This window comes from Lynx canadensis, chromosome A2, assembly GCF_007474595.2.
Source record: "Lynx canadensis isolate LIC74 chromosome A2, mLynCan4.pri.v2, whole genome shotgun sequence".
NCBI lineage: Eukaryota > Metazoa > Chordata > Mammalia > Carnivora > Felidae > Lynx > Lynx canadensis.
Genome location: NC_044304.2, coordinates 161,581,391 through 161,596,997, shown reverse-complemented (window position 1 = coordinate 161,596,997; position 15,607 = coordinate 161,581,391). Strand labels below are relative to the sequence as shown.

Genomic DNA, 15,607 nt, shown 5'->3' with positions numbered 1-15,607 from the left:
TTCTGAGCCCAAGGCAGTCCAGACCTTTCCTGAAACGACGGAACGGTGAAAACCACCCTGGTGAGTAAGTGAGTGGCGGAGAGGTGGGTGGAGGGTTGCAATGACTCACAATTTCATTTTGAAGAGGGGCAATTTGGGTCAGGAAAAATTGAGGCAGAAAGAGGAACGTTATGCACGGTCCAATTCCATGACTTACATGCCGGTCAATCTTGGATCTAACCTTGTGTAGCCTCCAAAGGAGGAAGGGTCAGAGCTGTGGAGTGCAATTCCAGTTCTCCCAGTCCGGAGAGCAGGGGAGATCCGGATGTTAAAGGATGCACAGAGCTGCCGACGCTCCCAGAGCAATCTGCTCCTCCTGCCCGCAGGCGGCACTGTGGGGGCCGAATTCAGGCGCAGGAAAGGCAACATTTCCCGGCGTATCTCCAGGGCGACGGCCGCCGCCGGGGCAGGCGCCGCCCCCAGAGGTCGACCGCCCAGACTTCCTGGTGGCAGTGTGTGGGGTGGGTGGGGATGGGGGCTGCCGCAGTGACTGGGCATCAGGAAGGGGCAGTTGGTGCGGACGGAAGCGAGACTCCGGCTGGAACCAGCCTGGGGTGTTGGATCATGCAGTTGCTTTAGGTGCAGCATCAGGTGTGAGCCGTGACATCTCGGCGGGGCAGAGAGGTTGGCCCTCGGTCCCAGGGTGGCCTGCTGGTGCTGTTCCGGCCAGTAGGAGGCGCCCTCCGAGAAAGTCGGACGGTGGAATCTGCAGCCCTGGCCCAGCCCTCCAACCTGAGCTTGTGTTGTGGGATCCGGAGAGGGCCTTGCAGACAAATCCGTGCGCTCAGCCCTGAACTGAGTTCCTTGAAGCAGAGACTGATTTTTTTCTCTTCTTACCCATCCAGTGTATGGCCCCAGTGGGCGCTCTCCGAACGCTTGTTGAATCGATCAATGAATTAATGAACGTAGAGCCCTACACATAGCTACTGAGTCTACAGTCAGCCCTGGGCTGAGAGTTCTAGTTTCCCTGAAGCTGAGTTTGCGTGTTGGTGAGGTGCAAAATAGGAGAAAGAACAGAGGAAATGATGGCTGAGAAAAGGAAAGCCCTACAGGGGGACGGGGGGACGAATGATAGATAGTACAACTCTAAATTGCAGTGATAGGGACCATCACTCTAGTAGTTCTTAAGAAAATGGTAATGATGGTCCTAAGTCTTATTTTAGTTTCAAGGTTTTCAAAGACCCCTCCAGGGGTGACAGTAACTCAATTTCCGATACTTAGCCTAATTTGAAACAATGTTTCCCAAGAAACATGGCAATTAATTTCTTACTGCCTTTTTCACTAATGCAAAAAAGAAAGAAAAAAAAGTATTAAAAATAGAATCCTTAGTGATTGTAATCTAACTCACTCATTTTATGGGTAAGTAAAGTGAGTTACAGAGATTGAAGTGACTTCCTCCACGTGACAGATAATACGACTTTGGTTTCCTGAGTTCCAGTTCTATGCCTGCCTGCCTTCCTTCCTTCCTTCCTTCCTTCCTTCCTTCCTTCCCTTCAACAAATACCTATTAGGACTTGTTTCCTTTTTTTTTTTTAATTAAAAAAAAAAATTTTTTTTTTTAACGTTTATTTATTTTTGAGACAGGGAGAGACAGAGCATGAACGGGGGAGGGTCAGAGAGAGGGAGACACAGAATCCGAAACAGGCTCCAGGCTCTGAGCTGTCAGCACAGAGCCCGACGCGGGGCTCGAACTCACGGACCGCGAGATCATGACCTGAGCCGAAGTCGGCCGCTTAACCGACTGAGCCACCCAGGCGCCCCAGGACTTGTTTCCTTTAACAAATATTAATAAAATTCACAATATTGCTTCTCTTGGGTTGTGACTGCCTAATTAGCTTCTGTTCCACATTTTCCAGGTTATCAGACATATCCAGCTTTCAGACATTTTCCTTGTTCCCCTTTGTCACTTTCTTCTAGGTAAAGTGACTATCTGATTTTATGCTGCTAAAGATAATTGGTGTTCTGACACTTGTAATGTGTTCTTGGGCCAAATAATCAGTGTTCAGTTTAAATTTCATTTTATTTTTTCAACGTTTATTTATTTTTGGGACAGAGAGAGACAGAGCATGAACGGGGGAGGGGCAGAGAGAGAGGGAGACACAGAATCGGAAACAGGCTCCAGGCTCTGAGCCATCAGCCCAGAGCCCGACGCGGGGCTCGAACTCACGGACCGCGAGATCGTGACCCGGCTGAAGTCGGACGCTTAACCGACTGCGCCACCCAGGCGCCCCAGTTTAAATTTCATTTTAGTGGAGCAACACAGTACCAAATGTAGAAACCTCTGCAGATGTAACTTTCTGTATTTCTTTCTCATAAACGCATGAGTGTTTGAATCACAGAAAATGTTGAAGGCAGTTCTGTGCATACTTCATCACGCACTACCACGTTGACATGACTGTGTCCTGTGGTATGTGCTCAAATGTTCATTTAATTGATTCAAACTACTCATTTCAAGCTGCGTTTCTCCTGTTACAAATGAGTGTCTGTGGCATTTCCAATGACTGCTTTACGAGTCGCCCCACGACACACAGATCCTTCTTCTAAAACAAGAACCTATGTATTCAATATTCTACCTCTGCCAGCGGGCAAATCTGGTTTGGGTGGAGTATAGGTTAACTTGCAGAAAAAGGACCAGCAAAATCGTTGCAAGCCGTGCCTGTCGTACATATTGAAAAGCGTGGCTTCTCAAGATCCACGAACTCCTTATCTGAGACAAAGGTAGAAGGTGTCTAAATATTTCTGATGAGGACAGGTGTGGAGCCATCCTGCGACAAAGGCAAGTGTGTTTGTGGGGCCAGGCGGCAGGGTCCTTTGATGATGTAGTCGTCTGTTTCTGAGCACAGGAGGAAGATCTGGATGAGCATCCGAAGGAACCCTTCACGCATGTTATGAAGAGTATCTATGAGACTGATCTTTCTAGGCATGATGGGGCTTTGTTGAAAAACTGAGAGTAATTCATGAAATCAAAGACTAGGCAAGTCTCAGCAATTCATTCCTTCTTTATGTTTGCTGACTGGCCAGGCTTTCATGAGATGGCAACCTTCTTTATCAGTAGGATTTCCTGACCTACCCATCCAATGACTTTTGAAGTCACATATATTTATTTTGAAGCCACTTCCTGTTGAAGACTCAGCAGCGATTCAGAAAGTCTTCCACATAGGAGTGAAAGAGTGTAACTGTATGGGAAAATCATTCCGTTTCTCCATTCTCTTAGAATGTTCAGGCAGGGAGAAGAGAAAACCTCCCGCAATTTTACTATTTGCAAACCATGTCATTAACTCCTTTATTCTTTGAGAGTGACTTACATGGGGGGAAAACACCCTCCTTCCTGCTGGATCAGAACGAGGAATGATGTGGCCCTAAGAACTGCTCAGCCAACACATGGAAGCAGAACTGAGAGACAGGGAAACCTCTTCCTGTTAACGTCATTTGAGCCCTGGCGTAAACTGTGCCTGAACTTATACTACCCCTGGCTCCTCAGTTATGTGAACCAGAAACATTTACTTCTTGTTTAAAATGTTTCGGGTTGAGTTTTCTTTTACAAAATAAAGAATCCTAATTGGGGCACCTGGATGGCTCCGTCCGGTAAGCGTCAGACTTCGGCTTAGGTCACAGTCTCTGGTTCATGAGTTTGAGCCCCGCGTCAGGATCGGCACTGACAGCTCAGAGTCTATGGCCTGCTTAGATTCTGTATCTCCCTCTCTCTCTCTGCTACTCCCCTACTCACACTCTGTCTCTCTCTTTCTCAAAAAATAAACAAACAAACAAACAAATAAATAAAACATTAAAAAAAATAAAGACATAGAGATAGCTAACAGAAAGGGGGGGGGTTGCAAGTAATAGAGACTAAAGTCTGGAATTGGCTGCTTAGAGAAAGTTAGAATGGAGAAAAGCAATGAGTGTTTTGGTCTGAGAAGTTGACAGTCTTCATTAATAGTAACTGTCACCTGTTGAATCTTGGGGCTCCGACCGTGTACATACTAGCATGTAGCACTGTGGACTTGGCAGGTAGAAAAAAACATTCAGGTGTTGCAGCTTGCTTGTTTCAGCCCTCGGTACGTTTCTAGAAAAAAAGAGACAGCTTCAGGCCGTCAGGACCTTCATACCTTTCAAGAATGCGGGACAGTTGCTTTGTAGAATGTCCCGCAGTTTGAGTGTGCCTGATGAGTCTTCAGGGTTAAGTTCAGGTTATTTCCCTTCAGAGGGATGGACAAGAAGCGATGCTGTGTTCTCATCACATCTTGTTGGGTAGCACAGGATTTCAATTTGTTCTGTTCCTGATGATGTTCACCTTAATCAGTTGACCCAGGTCGTGTCTGCCAGACTTCTCCACTGTGAAGTTGCTTGTTTTCTTCTCTGTGATTATTAACTATGTGGTGATTTCGTGGGGATGTATTTGAAGCCATGTAAATATCCCATTCCTCATCGAATTCTCCCTTGATTAAGGTATAAATTTTCTATCTCTGTGGCCCCATAGGTTCTTTTATTTTATCCAGTGGTTTATAATTCCTTTCTGTCAGTATTTATTTTAATGCTCCAATTTTCCCAAGTTTGGCCCACAAGGGGGCCCCTACACAGGCTTCTTTGTGTGTCTTTTTGACACGTTCCCATCATTCCTGAGCAACTTCCTTTGTTCTCTGGCACAGTTATTCCAGGCTCATCTTCCATTTTTCCCTGTCCTAGTGCTGGAGCTGACATTTCAACAGGGACCCCTGGTTCCTTTTAGTGGGCGGTGGATCAGAAGCCGAGATCTGCCACCAGCAGCGTTCGCTGTTACTCTGGGGCCCTCTCAGTGCCTAGAGTGAGGACGTACATACACACAACACAAACATGTTTACGTTTACACACTTCCCTTTCTCTTTTTTAAAAATGACTCCCCAGCAATACTGCCGATTTCAATCCAACACCACAGGGTCCATTCAAGTTTGTCCCTTCCCATATTTGTAACTCTGTCTCCAACAATGAGAAGCCTTGCTCCCACTATCCTTCATATGGTTATGTATCTGGCCGACCCCCTTGTATGTAAGCCATCTCACCTGGCCACTGCCACTCCCTGCCCTTAGCAGATGCCCTCCTTGCCCCACTGTGGGTGTGACACTGAGCTCTGGACTGACCTCCCCCCACGCTTGAATCCACCGCTGGTGTGGATGCCCACCACACCATTAAATGGCTCCACTTAATGATTTTGGAACTGAATTGTTCAGGAAAGGAAGAGAAGAGAAAGAGGAAGGAAAGGAAAAGGTGGCGACACAGTTCACCGAAAGGGTTTAGTTGACAAAACGAATCGGTGTAGAAGCAGAAAAGATCAAAAGGAGATCATGTAATATGCAAGAGGATATATGACTGAAATTAACCCCAAAAAGGAGTCTATAGAGTTATGGATTTGGGAATCGTTTAAATAAATGTGACCTAATGCTATAGTATTAGGAGTAGTTCGCTGAGATCATAAACATCAACGGCCAAGTGTGACAGCCATGGCTGAGGTTTGGAAATCACACCCAGTCAAAGGGCAGCACCAGAAAGAAAAGCAGTCCTGTGCGTTTGCCCAGCACCGAGATGGCCAGGTACTGTCCTGCCCTCGGGAGACTCACAGTCTAGTGGGCAGAAAGAGGAGTAAACGGGCAGATATAGTGAAGTGGAAAAAGCGCCAGGCTAGAGGGAAACCGGCAGTGTGAGGGTAACACACAGGAAGGTCACTTGACCCAACCTGGAGGGACCAGGGAAGCGGTCCTGGAGAAACAGTCATCTCAGCTGTTTCTGAGTGGGTGGCTGCTGCCCGAGTAGACTAGAAGCTGATAGAAGCGCAGCCTGGACGGGCTAACAGAGCCAGGGAGGAAAGGAATGCGCATTTTCGACAAAGCGGTCCACGTGTGGTCTGTGAAAGAAGGCAGATTCCGGTCCCTGGAAGGAGGCAGTGTAAGACTCAACTTCAGACCCGGGCGCTCTCCCGCCGGCCCCGCCCCCGCCGGCCCCGGCCCCGCCCCCGCCCCCGCCCCTCCTCCGACCCCGCCCCGACCGCGCTGTCTCCTGGCATCAGCTGCCTAAGCTGCAGCCAGTCATTTCCTCCGCTCCTTCCTGGCACCGTGTTGTCCAGCCTCTTAGAGAACGGTTGGAACGGCCTGTTCTGAACACAACAGTCCTAATACTTGGGTTAGAGGCTACCATCTGCGCATGCCTGCCAGCGTTTCTCCTGGGGTAGTATCTCCCCTGCTACCACAAAATGTTACCACCCCGGGCTTTTTCGTCACGTGACAGGTGTACCAAAACCGGCGCCTCCAATCCAAGTAAAGGTTACATCCTTGGAGTGCTGACCGTTTTATTTTCCCTTCCCGGCACCACAGGGTCGTCAGGGGGTTAGGTTTTTGTTTGTATTTCCTCTCGCCCGGTTATCTTGTGCCTTTCGTGAAACATGGGAATTCTAGCACCACTGAATGTGCTTTTGGACGTAAAGTTGGAGGAAACTAATCCACCTCTCGGTGACCTCTCTTCAGACGGTGATAGTCCCAAACCAGTCGCGATACCCCAGACTGAAATGGGCAAGAGCCACTTGCTCTTTGGGGATCCAGGGGAAAGGAGACAGAAAAGACAGTTAACTCCCATGCTGGTGAGCTTGTGGATTTGAAGAGATCAGAGCGTGGCTGTTTTGGGGCAATCGCACTGGCATTTGAGACGCTGTACTGAGATTATACAAATCCCTTCTCTTAGTCTTCTTGGTATGGGGGGGTCGGGGAATGGAAGTGACTGAACTAGAAAAGAGGGCTCATTGCTCTTCTAGAAAGGAATAAGAGATGTTGGTTTATTCACTGTTTGATTTATAAAGCTGATATCAAAAACAGGACAAAAACCCTAAGAGGTGACCAAGACGTCATCTCTGCCCCCCAGATAAATAAATAAACTTGGGGAGGGGGGATAAAGGCCTGGGAAGCCATTCTTTAAAAATAAATATAAGTTTCTGCTTTTATAGAATGAGCCTTATCCCAAAGTCTCTCTTTGACACCAGTCATAAGCTGAAAATGTGACCGTAACATAGTTGAGAGGATCTGAGGCATCTGGGTCCATTTCCTCTCTGTTCTTTATGGGGAATCTGCCCAAGTCCTGGCATCCTTATTTTGATTGCCATATACCTTGGTATATCATGTATTCAGGGTCAATGCCAATAATAATCTGGGGACGAAATTAACAACCTCCCTGAAGTTCAAGAAGCTGAATCCTTATTGCTGTACAGGAAAGGCTGTGATTTACTTAGGTGCTAGAGAGGAGAAGTCACTTTCTCCTCCACAAGATGCTTTGGAGAAGGTCAGATAGCCATCGTCCATAGGACACAGATTTTCAAAGTCGGAATTCAAAGGCAAGGGAAGAGTTCTGTGCAAAGACTGGCCGAGCAACCACTCAGGTTGCTTAAGCCTATGAGCATATGCATAGATTCATCTCCAGAGTTGCATGCGCAGGGATTCTACCCAGACACCCTGTGCACAAAACCTACAGCAACCTGGATCAAAAGGTAGCAGCTTAAAATACTCTCTGTGTATTGCTGGTGTTTCAGGGCCATTGGCAAAAAATCATTAAAAAATACAAACTGTACAAAACAAAAACCGAACTTTTCTCTCTCAAGTTATAATAAAGCTTTTTAACATTTTTTTAATGTCTTATTTATTTTTGAGAGACAGAGACAGAGTGTGAGTAGGGGAGGGGCAAGGAGAGAGGGAGACACCGAATCCAAAGCAGGCTACATGCTCTGAGCTGTCAGCACAGAGCCGGACATGGGCCTTGAACTCACAAACCATGAGATCATGACCTGAGCCGAAATCGGACGCTGAACCGACTGAGCCACCCAGGTACCCCACAAAGCTTTTTGAAGTATGTAGGTTGTCCCATTGTGTTATGCTTTATGGAACATTATTATTTTTTTTTTAGTGTTTATTTTTAAGAGAGACAGAGACAGAGTGCAAGCGGGGGAGGGGCAGAGAGAGAGAGGGAGACACAGAATCCAAAGGAGGCTCCAGGCTCTGAGCTGTCAGCACAGAGCCTGACACTGGGCTCGAACTCACGGACTGCCAGATAATGACCTGAGCAGAAGTAGGACGCTCAACTGACTGAGTCACCCAGATACTCCTTTAAAACATTATTAATTTAATAACAGATGTTTGATAACCTTAATCTGTTCATTGAAATGTTTCAGCTTTACATTGGCTGATAATAATTTCCTTATGTACAAGACATAGATATCCAACTTAGAATTTAAATCTCATTTTGTTTACAAAAAAGTTACTTTCATGGATACATCCAAGTGCTGTGAAAATGGAAGAGAGCTTATTGTTTTATGATCCCTACATAGTTATACAACAGATATAATATGGCTTATCCAAATGCCTCCAAGCAATTTCAGAATATTTTGATTAACCAAATGGAGAAGCCATAGCTCATTCATGAAATTAAAGCCTACAGAATATGTTTCTCTTTAGAGCTTTTCATACAATGGCAATGAGATCAGCATTTATAGCAATTTAATGTAATTCACCTAAATGCAACTGCAGCTTTTTTTAGAAGATCAAAACATGATGCTGATTTTTACAAATTACCAACTATTCTATGCTGCTTAAAATCATGTAAGTGAACTATCTCTAGGACTTAAATCACCATAATGTTTTTGTGTGAGAAGTTTTATTTTATTTATTTATTTATAAAGTGTAATTTATTTTGAGAGAGTGCATGAGCAGGGGAGGGACAAAGACAGAAGGAGAGAGAGAATCCCACTCAGGGCTCTGTGCTGTCAGCACAGAGCCCAGTGCGTGGGGCCTGAATGAACAAACCATGAGATCATGACCTGAGGCTAAACCAAGAGTTGGCCGCTTAACCAAATGAGCCACCCAAGTTCTCCTTTTCTTTCATTAAAGTATAGTTGACACACAATGTTACATTAGTTTCAGATGTACAAGCTTCTGTGTTTTTTTTTTTTTTAAAGCCACAGTAAATCATTCCATATTAAAATATCAGTGAACATAAGACTTATGAAATTAACTTTCTCATTCACCAGTGGCCAAAGACTTCCCTCATTGGAAATGACTGTATGTTCCAATGGGTTTTCTTTTTCTTTCTTTCTTTTTTTAATGTTTTAAATGTTTATTTATTTTTGAGAGAGAGAGAAAGAGAGACAGAGTGTAAATAGGGGAGGGACAGAGATAGAGAGGGAGACAATGAATCTGAAGCAGGCTCCAGGCTCTGAGCCATCAGCACAGAGCCCGATGCGGGGCTGGAACCCACAGACTGTAAGATCATGACCTAAGCCAAAGCCGGGCACCACCACCCCCCACCGCCCCCCCCGTGGCTTTTCTTTATTGCCTATCAGTAGCTTGTTAGCTCAACTGGACATCTCACCAGAGCAGTGAGAACAAGGTGATGGACAAAATCCCTGAGTGGGTCAATTTAATGTATCAAGTCTACTGCCATAGACTTATTTTTTTCAACAGAATTCCTTAGAGATTATGTCAAAATACCATCTACAGAGTGTGTATTAGGTTTGAGCACTAGATGGCAAGACTGCAAAATCAGTTCCTTTCACAGGGAGCTTTGCTTTTTCTACTGTGCTTCAGCAAAGACAGGGCCATGGACTGCCCAACTCAAGGGAGTATGTTATTGACTGAATGTCTGTGTCCCCGTCCACCCTCTCCCACCATTTCATACGTTAAATCCTAATGGCCAATGTGATGGTATTAGGAAGCGGAGCCTTTGAGAGGTGATTAGGTCATGGCTTATCATCTCCTCTTCTTGAACATTTGTAAAGACATCATAAAGAAACCTCAGGGCCACTCTGTACACAACTGAGGAAGTACTGTTAACACTGGAATCTAAGTGAATGTAAATGCTGGATCACAACCGACAGGGAATACAATGTGAATCGTGTCCTGTCTCGGTCCATTCGGGCTACCATCACAGGATTCCACAGACTGGGTGGATTATGAAAAACAGAAGCTTATTTCTCACAGTTCAGAGGCTACAAGTCCCAGACCAAGGCATCAGCAGATTCCACATCTGGTGAGGACCGCTTCCTGATCCCTAGATGTCAGTCTGTCACTGGGGCCTCGAGGTTAGGGTCTGGGATCTCTTTTATAAGGACACTAATCTCATTCCCAAAGGAAGTTTATTTATTTTGAGAGAGGAGAGAGAGAGCACGCGTGCATGCATGAGGGGCAGAGAGAGAGGGAGAGAGAATCTCAAGCAGGCTCAGCACTGGCACTTCAGAGCCTGACATGGGGCTTGAAATCATGAACTGTGAGATCATCAACGAAGCTGATACAAGAGTCGGATGCTTAACCGACTGAGCCACCCAGGCGCCCCAAGACCACCTTCTATCTGGTGTTTCTGACTCTGTGTGCTTCTCTACTTCCACATGATCACTGGAGTATCTTTATAAAATGCAAACATTATCATGCTATTCCCCTGCTTAAAATTCTTTACTCTTCATTGCCATCAGGCCAGGGCCTTTTTTTTTTTTTTTTTTTTTTTTTTTACAGTTTCTTTATTTATTTTGAGAGAAACAGAGACAGCACGAATAGGGAAGGGCAGAGAGAGAATGAGAGACACAGAATCCCAAGCAGGCTCTGCACTGTCAGTGCAGAGCTAGACATGGGGCTCTAACCCACGAAACTGTGAGATCATGACCTGAGCCAAAACCAGTCAGGTGCCTAACTGACTGAGCCACCCAGGTGCCCCCAAAGCCTTTTATTATCTGGCTCTGTCTTCTTCAGCTTCATCCCTTGCCGTACCTCCTGTGGCTATATCTCAGCTATACTAAATAACCTGCTTTTCTCCAAATTCTCCACGTTCCAGTTCTTTGCATGGGCTCCCCTTACATGGAATGCCTCTCACTATGCATCCAAGTTGTGTTATGTTTCCCATCCTTTGTGTTCTAATTCCTTGTGTAGGCTCTCCTATATCCATCATTACCACCTGCCTGATTCATGGTCTAAAGCTATAATTAGAGGGAAGTTTGTAGCACAAAATGCCTATATTAGAAAAGAAGAAAGGCCACCAAGCCATGACCTTAGCTTCCACCTTAAGAAACTGGAGGGAAAAAAAAAGGTAAATGAAACCTGAAGTAAGCTGAAGAAAAGAAATAAATATTAGAGCTGAAATCAGTGGAACAGAAAAGAAAAATTGATGCAACCAAAAACTGATTCTTTGAGAAGCCCAATAAAATTTATAAATCTCTAGCCAGACTAATAAAAAAAGAGAGAAGACAAAAATTATCAACATAGCACTGAGAGGTGACCTCACTACAGATTCTATAGTTACTTAACATATAAGAAAAGAATATTATGAACTTTATGCCAATAAATCTGATAACTTATGTCAAATGGGGAAATTCCCATTAACTATCAAAGCTCACCCAAGAAGAAATAGAAAACCTGAATAGCCCTATGTCTATTAAGGAATTGAATTTATGCTTACAATCTTTCCCACAAAGAAAACTTCACTAGAGAATTTTATCAAACATTTAAGAAAGAAAAATATATCAAAACTCCTCCAAAAAACTGAGAGCAAACACTTCCCAATTCATTCTATGAGGCCAACGTTATGTGACATCAAAAATATCCCTTTTACGCAGATGTATAAATTCAATAAAATTTTAGCAAATGAAATCCAACAATATGTAAAAATGATAATACATCATGACCAAGTGCAGTTTGTCTCAGGAATGCAAGGTTGGTTTAATTTTTGAAAATCCATCACTATATTGGGGCACCGGGGTGGCTCAGTTGGTTAAGCATCAGACTTTGGCTCAGGTAATGATCTTGTGGTTCATGAATTCGAGCACAGCATCGGGCTCTCTGCTGTCAGTGCAGAGCCCATTTTGGATCCTCTGTGTCCCCCTCTCTCTGCCCCTCCCCACTTGCACTTTCTCTCTCTCTCTCTCTCAAAAATAAACATAAAAAAAGAAAATCAATATAAAAATCTATATGAAAAGACTAAAGAAGAAAAACCATTCCTAATTAAAAAACAAAAAACTTCCAGAAAACTAGGAATCAGAAGGGAACTTCCTCAACCTGATAAAGGGCATCTACTAAAAATCTATAGCTAACATCCTATATAATGGGAAAGGCTGAATTATTTCCCTAAAATCGGGAACAAGACAAGGATATTCACTCTTACTACTTCTTTCCAACATTGTACTGGAGGTTCTGGCCAGTGGAATAAGGAAAGGCAAAGAAATGAGAGGCATCTATAATGAAAAAGAAGTAAACTGTCTTTATTCGCAGAGGATATGATTTATGTAGAAAATCCAATGGAATCTACAACAAAGCTACCAAAACTATCGTGAGGTTAGTAAGGCTTCATTATTCAAGGTCAATACAAAAAATCGATTGTACCCCCATATATTTGCAATGAACAGTAGGAATTTGAAATTTTTAAAATGTACTTTGGGGGCACCTGAGTGGCTCAGTCAGTTAAGTGTCCAACTTCAGCTCAGGTTATGATCTCACGGTTAGTGGGTTTGAGCCCGGCATCAGGCTCTGTTCTGACAGCTCGGAGCCTGGAGCCTGCTTCAGATTCTGTGTCTCCTCTCTCTGCCCCTCCCCTACTCATGCTCTGTCTCTCTCTCACAAAAATAAATAAGCATTAAAAAAAATAAAAAAATAAAATGTACTTTAAAATAGCATAAAATATTACAAAGCAAATGGAAGATTGCACACTGATAACTACTTGGCACATAGTAGGTACTTAATAAATATTGAATGAGTGAATAAAGTGGTCGGGTCTAACCTTAAGACCATGTAATATAACTCCAGAGCCTCTACTCCTACCCTATCACAACAAATACAGTAGTTTTTGTCTGTAATATAAACTTATTATATCTTTAATTTAACCCTTCCTGTTTGTTTATTTGCTTATTATGTTTTTATTTTATTTTTGAGAGAGAGAGAGAGACACAGTGAGAGTGGGGGAGGGGCAGAGAGAGATGGAGACAGAATCCGAATCCGAAGCAGGTTCCAGGCTCCAAGCTGTCAGCACAGAGCCCGACGCAGGGCCTGAACTCACAGACCGCAAGATCATGACCTGAGCCAAAGTCAGATGCCCAACTGACTGAGCCACCCAGGCGCCCCTAACTCTTACTGTTTAATTTCCACAAATACCAGTAATGTCTTTTTAGTAACAGCTACCAAATGCCTGGAACCTTCTAGCATTTGGTGACAGCAAAATTTAAATACTAAGGGAATAATCTTAGTTTGACTCTTAAACCATCTTAAGAATTCCTTCACCTTAGAACAATGAGAAATAGTGGCCAAGACCATTGGCTTAACCAAGAAATAACTGTGCCAGTTACCTCTTTCTGTAAACTTGGAAAGAATGTCTTGTCACAGACAACCTCCTGCCAAAAAATGTCAACTTGGCCTTACTTTCAATGGTTGGCCACACCTGCATGTGTGAATGTTTCCCTATTTTGAAACCTATCAAAAGCAGTCTCATCCGCAGCTGCTGAAATATCGTTATACCCTAAAATGTAATGATAGAATCTAAGTACAGTGTCCTAACGATGCACAGAATGAATTGAAGGAGTATGGTGGGTATTCTCAGGCAACTAACAGCATCCTGAGTGTGGGCCCAGGACCTCTTCTCCATCTCTCATCTTCTTAGTTAAAGGCAGACCCTTCAAGAGAAAGCACAGTTCTCCAGGAAGACAAGATAACAGTATGGGAAAAATGATTATAATGTAATATTAAGTTTAAAATGTAGGATAGGAAATTACACACAGGTGTATCTCTGGTTACAATATCTGACTGAATAAGCAGGTATTTGTGGAAATGAATTCCCCAGTGTGGGGCTTGAACTCCCAACACTGAGATTAAGACATGGACGCTTAACCCACTGAGCCACCCAGGCACCCCTATACTATAAATGCTTTAAAACAGAATGTATTTAGGGGCCCCTGTGTGTCTCAGTCAGTTAAGCATCCGACTTTGGCTCAGGTCATGATATCTCGGTTTGTGAGTTTGAGCCTCGCATCTCGTTCTGTGCTGACAGCTCAGAGTCTGGCCTGCTTCAGATTCTGTGTCTCTGTCTCTCTCTCTCTCCTTCTCCTCCACTCGTGCTTTGTCTCTCTCTGTCTCAAAAATAAGTAAACATTTAAAAAAGGAATGTGTTTAGTTTCACAAGTAATGTGATACTGACTACACACACACACACACACACACACACACACAGATATTCATACTGCATTTTGAAACGTTTCCTTTCATACCTGTGTCAATAGAGATTCTTAGTGAAATTGGTTGTATTTGTCCCACATCCAGGCACATGGAGCTCTCTTTCCTCTCAGTTTAATATGGATCTATACAGGGGTGCCTGGGTAGCTCAGTTGGTTGAGCATCGGACTTCAGCTCAGGTCATGATCTCGCAGTTTGTGAGTTCGAGCCCTGCACTGGGCTCTGTGCTGACAGCTCAGAGCCTGGAGCCTGCTTCGGATTCTGTGTCTCCATATCTCTCTCTCTCTCTCTCTCTCTCTCTCTCTCTCTCTCTCTCCCCCCTCCCCACTCATGTTCTGTCTCTCTCTCTCTCAAAAATAAACATTGAAAAAACTTCTTTAAAATATAGATCTGTAGAAAATTGCCATGAAAGACAAAAATTCTGGGTGGGCTCTAGTTGATGAGAATCATGTAGTGTATAGAATTGTTGATTTACTATATTATACACCTAATACAACACTGTTAAATATACTGGAATTAAAAAATAAATACATAAAAATAAAATGATATTGAATTATTCAATATTCTACACTAATAGCATTCTAATAAGTCACTGAGTGTATACTTAGTTGCAGAATGTCTTTCTGCCCTACAAAATTGAGAGAACCATCAGATTGATAGGAATTCAATAAAGATTTTTAAATTAAAATTGTCTAAATGATAAAGCCTGTAAGTAGCCAGCTTTCTTTCTTCCTAACGTAATCTGTACACACAGAAAAATTCTCCTGGACTACAGTCCCCTCCCCTCCCCAATTTGTCTTCTTTAATTCTTTAGGCATACTAATCCTCACATGTGGAAGAAATCTCAAACCACAGGTCTGGCATACAAAAATTATTATGTTTTTTTTACAAAAATTATTTTAACCTAATTTTCTTCTTTTCAGTTGTCAAGAGGGAAAACTTGGACCATATTTAGAGGTATATGTAAGCCACTAGATTGCCTACCTGGTATTGCACCTTTGCTGAAAATCACAAGAGCAATAAACAACATGAGACAAAGTTTGGACAAGCAACTGATGGTTTGTTCACAGATGAAACCGTGGAGAGCAGCTTCCAGAACTCTTAGGTCTGGATTACCTTTACTGCATATTCATCCCCGCTCCCCAGCTCAATATATGTTTTAACCCAGGGGGGAAAAATGCAAACTTTTATTTGCTCATACACACACACAAAAACTGAGAAGCCCACGAACAAAGAGCAGACTCAAGAGCCACTTTCCCTTCTTTTCCCATTAACAGAACTGGCTCAGTCCCCTCTGCTGCTTCGACCTCAACCCTCCTCTTATCGGGCTGGTTTCAAGAACTGCCCTTCTCCCTGGAGCTCCT

At 43.7% G+C, this 15,607-nt stretch overlaps 1 protein-coding gene across 1 annotated transcript in view; it reads left to right on the top strand.

The window, feature by feature from the left end:
• The window catches only part of ZNF786 (zinc finger protein 786), a 35,450-nt gene extending 20,039 nt beyond the window's left edge, over window positions 1–15,411 (top strand). The window contains exon 6 of the transcript XR_003967304.1: window positions 15,167–15,411. The gene's annotated coding sequence lies outside the window, so the exon portion shown is untranslated. The remainder of the gene's footprint in view (window positions 1–15,166) is intronic.
• Window positions 15,412–15,607: the final 196 nt, after the last annotated feature.